Source organism: Sinocyclocheilus rhinocerous, unplaced genomic scaffold, assembly GCF_001515625.1.
Source record: "Sinocyclocheilus rhinocerous isolate Xijiao unplaced genomic scaffold, SAMN03320098_v1.1 scaffold273, whole genome shotgun sequence".
NCBI classification, from domain to species: Eukaryota; Metazoa; Chordata; class Actinopteri; order Cypriniformes; family Cyprinidae; genus Sinocyclocheilus; species Sinocyclocheilus rhinocerous.
Window position 1 is genome coordinate 2,574,469 of NW_015656360.1, and position 4,746 is coordinate 2,579,214.

The 4,746-nt window shown below is 34.3% G+C and overlaps 1 protein-coding gene across 3 annotated transcripts in view; it reads left to right on the plus strand.

Annotated features, from left to right (window-relative positions):
• Nucleotides 1–2,795: 2,795 nt before the first annotated feature.
• LOC107720057 (equilibrative nucleoside transporter 4-like) overlaps nt 2,796–4,746 on the plus strand; it is an 11,417-nt gene continuing 9,466 nt past the window's right edge. For 2 of the 3 annotated variants that reach the window (XM_016527649.1, XM_016527651.1), the window contains exon 1: nt 2,796–3,009. The gene's annotated coding sequence lies outside the window, so the exon portion shown is untranslated. The remainder of the gene's footprint in view (nt 3,010–4,746) is intronic. The other variant, XM_016527650.1, reaches the window with a different exon arrangement.

A 4,746-nucleotide genomic window follows, 5' to 3' on the forward strand; every position in this document is an offset into this window, starting at 1 on the left:
TGCTCCACAGCATGTTATGAGAACATTTCCTCCAGTTTTTCAAGGAAGTATGTAGCTCTTGATGTGCTACAAACCCCAGCAGTAGACACGATTAATGATAGGCCAGTGTTTGAGAAATATCTAATTGCTCTCCAGCAGGTCTGGAACTTGTTCCTGCAAAAATTGGTTCATCACTCCTCTCCCGCAGCAACATATGCTGAAACAGCAGCCCTAATAGTAGCACTTAACTGAATAAAAAGAGATCAACTCAAAACTCAACTGGAGGGCTCATAGATAAACGCAGGACCTTGTCAGCTAAAGCTTTTTTGGTAAACCTGTCTTTTGTTATTATTTCTTTATATTTAAAATATTTTAATGAGGAAAAAATACTGAGTGCACTTGTACATACTTGACATTACAGATAATTATGTCAGGAATTGTAAACAATATGGCAATAATGCATTTGGCGAATATGAGAGTGTTGATTTGACTATGAATGACTTGTTTTAATATGATTTAAAGTCTTTACAAGATTGTTATGCCAGGGATTTGATGAAAAAAAAAACAATTAGACTTCTTAATAAATATTATATGTAAAATATACACATAACATCCATCCTGTCAAATTACACACACACACGTAAAGACTGCCATTACCATTTGGCTCAAAATGCCTTTTGAGACATTTTTACCCTCACGGTACACAGCAAAACAGAGCAGGTGATAGAGGAGGTAATGAAACAGTCCAGTCAGCTTTCTGAATACACAAGCACAGAGGCCGTCTGGGGAAATGACATTGCGTAGGAAATTAGATTCCCACTGAGTAAATAGAACATCCAGACTAAGAACGGACTCATTTAACTCATGTAAGAAGGATTCATTTTGCCAGTTCCTATAGTGCTTACAAAGGCAGTTCCAAAAACAAATCTTTATAAAATGATGATTCGTTCATTGAATGATATTGATTTGCTTTCTCGTCAGTATCACTCAGCCAAACAGAACATTGGCCATACTTTAGTTTTTTGTTTTTTTTTGGATATTGGATATTGGATATCCTAAATCAATCATTCTGAATGGAAACAAGATAGCAACCTTACATTGTTGAATGGAGCTAGAAAAACATGTTGACCAATATTTCCTCTTACACTAACCAGGACAGCAATATATCAGGCTGCTTGTCTTAAAAACAAAGAAGATAAGTCAAAAACTATGTTAATTGATGAATAAGTGCAAACAAAAGTGGAACATCATCAAGGGATTCATTACTAACACATAAAAACATGATTTTTTCTTCCAGTAAATTAGATTGAGATGAAATATTTCTGAGCTCAACGTGTATTTTTTTATTGGTAAAAGCTAAATAATAAAGCATCCCTGTCTACATTTGGTGACCTTTCTTAATATTGATTGAATAGAATGCCTCAAAAGAAAAGCATAAAGCTGGCATTTTCTTTTACATGGTTACAGAATGAGATTTAGCTTTAAAAAAAAAAAACAGAAAGTTAATTTCTCCTTCACACAGAGGACCCTTTATAGGGCATTTCTGCATTGGCAGGTAATTTGGCAGACGAACACTGCAGTTTCACCTTGTTTTTGTTGCCTTCTCACTCTATAAGCGATGCTAGATATATATAACATCAGCATTGTGTATTATGCATGTATGTAGACCTTGTCGCTAGTACGTTCAAAATCCAAAGATGTCCCATTGATTTCTCTGAAATGCAAATAAAGCAATCTATCATATGCTCCTTCCTCATTGAGAGTCGCTGTTGAGCTTTGATCTTTCCCAATAATACTGTCTGGACATCTAATGCAAAATCAAGTTCAGGGCTGAATGCTGCCCAACCATGTATTGAGGAGTACAACACTGATTATCCAAAAGATGTCAAGAAGCTTTAATAATGACAAAATGAACCTACTTCTACATATCTATGTACTTGTTCTGTTGCCAATGTATTATTATTTTTTTCAAAAATATATTGATTAAGACTAAAGTAATAGACCAAAGAACATTGGTGCATGCAGTGTTTTAAGTTTATCAATCTCTTAAATTAGACCACAGACCACAATGCCAATTACAAGTCCCTTCAGAATGCAGATAGCATATTGGGGTCAGGTAAGATGCTTTTATGTTTTTTGATAGAGGTCTCTTATTCTCACCGAAGCTGCATTTATTTGGATCAAAATAAAAACAGTAATATTGTGATATATTATTACAAATGAATGTAACTGTTTTTCTATTTGAATATATTTCAAAATATAATTTATTCCTGTGATGGCAAAGCTGAATTTTCAGCAGTCATTACTCCAGTTTTCAGTGTCACATGACCCTTGAGAAATCATTCTGATATGCTGATTTGCTGCTCAAGAAACATTACTTATTATTATCAATGTTGAAAACACTTGTGCTGCTTAAAATGTTGTGAAAAACGTGATTTTTTTTTCAGGTTTCTTTGATGAAACAAAAGTTCAAAAGAGCAATATGTGAAATAGAGATGTTCGTAACCATGTAAAAGCCATTACTTTTGTTACATTTTAATTTTTACTTTATTTTATTATATATTCCGATTCCGAAATAATTAAAGCTGAATTCCGCAACTGACCAATCAGAATGAGGTATTCTACAGGCCTATATTTTCCTATTACTAATTTAAATAGTAATTTTAGGTTTTTCTAAAACATTTAAATTGTGACACTGCATGATAATCATTGATTAGTTTTGTTATTCATTGCAATATGGAAATAAGTGCAGTTCATGAAGTGCAGGTTTCCTTTAAAGCGATAATGAAAGCGGGTTGCCGTAGCAGACAGCTGGAGGCTCTTGACCGCTGCAAACGCGCTGTGTGGGAGGGAGAATGACAGCGGCTCTGTGCCTCTTCTCTTCACCTTGTGCGGGAGGATATTTACACCGGAGAACCCAAACAACACCACACGTATGATGAGAATGCTTTTTATGCAAAGAAGGGTTGTGGTTACATGGAGTAGCTAACATGCCAATAAGGGAGGAAAGACACATCTAATTGTTCGGGGGTAAGATTTAACCTGTTGTCTTTCTGATGACTGTATCGCTTTTGTCTCTTAAAATGATGCATGAGCGCTGCTAGATGAATAATGGAAACATATGCTGCGATTTGATTACATGACTGGCTATAACAAGTCCTGTGAGAGCAACAAAGCAGCCCTACAGATAGCGGAACAGTATGTGAGATTTTCTCGCATGGATGGTGTGTTTTGAAAAGAAGAAATTGATTAAATTCCCTCGGGAAAAAAAGCGTGTTGATATCTATACAGCTGCTTTTTTGCCTTACTACTAATTAAACGTGTTAATATGTTGCGAAGCTTGTTTATTTTTTCATATCAGTTGGATTTAGAGTAATTCCGTCCTATTGTTTTTTCACTACACAAATTTAGAGGTTCAACTTTTGTTAAACACACAACGGCACTATATCACAACATAGCGCGCAAGCATCAGGTCCTCTTATTGTTCCTCTTACATCCTTCATCTGCAATTATCAGCCCATGTTGGCTCCGTGCACCATTTTATACGTTATTATATTTTATAAAATATTTTAAATATATTTACTTTCTTTCTAGTGCATATTATAATGATAATCTATAGAAAATGACTGTAAAATGAGTGTGACAGATCTTGACAGTTCATGGTTCAGCAGCAGGTGTGCTTTTTATTTGCATGTCTCAGCTCTGTTTACATACAATATCTTCGTTAAACAACATCAGCCACTATGATATATAGGCTACATGACAGCTTTGTGAATATGTTGTTGTACATCTTTGTGTTTGGCTACAAACTGTAAATTATTGACAGTGAACTATTCCATTTGGTTTATTCATCACTCACTCAATGCAACACGGTTGGGTAAGGCACAAAATGTGCCCGACCACTCTCTAGTCAGTGACGTAACACTGATATCAAAGATTGCTTTTCTTTTGAACCAGTCGTTCACTGCCAGCCCCAGCCTCTTCAAAGGATGCATTGGCAGATTTCCAAGATGAGGAAAATTTCAATAGCATGTCCAACTGTGGCATCTTGGCTAAGGCTCTTCACGTTGGAAGCGCCTGATTTGCATTAAGAATATAGATTTATTGTAGACTATCTGATTGTTCTTTCCTAAAATAGACCACACAGGGATGCAATATATCCCTTGACAATACATTACTAATGATGCACACATATGTATGCAAATAAAGTAAAAAAGGACATTACTTGCACAGAGGCATACAGCATATAGCCAAAAGTGAAATGTCACATGGCGCGGCTGATTTAACAGAAAGTGGCTTGAGGCTGCTCTTCACATGCTTTTATTACACTTTGCTGTCCAGTCACTAGAGCCAATTTGACATCACAGGCCCCTTTCATCTCAGTGAACTAGAAGAATATAAAAAACTCAAATCATAATGATTTGTCATAATGCTCATGATGAGTGTATTGAACTTTATAAACAACAGAGATACATGCAAATTAAAACATAAAATAGACTTATGAAAACATCTTTAGATGTCGTTTTAAGATTAAGACTGTCATTATTTCCTGTGATTAAGGTAATTACAGGGTGTTATTATGGACTTGAAACTATGTTAAGTGCTAAATATGTTTTAATAATTATGAATATATTTTAATAATATGAAATGTAAATTATATATTATTTAACATAATAAAATAATTATTTTATTATTTTTATTTTAATAAAATAATTATATTTAAAATAACTATTTTCAATTTTAGTGTTTAAAATTTAATTTATTCCT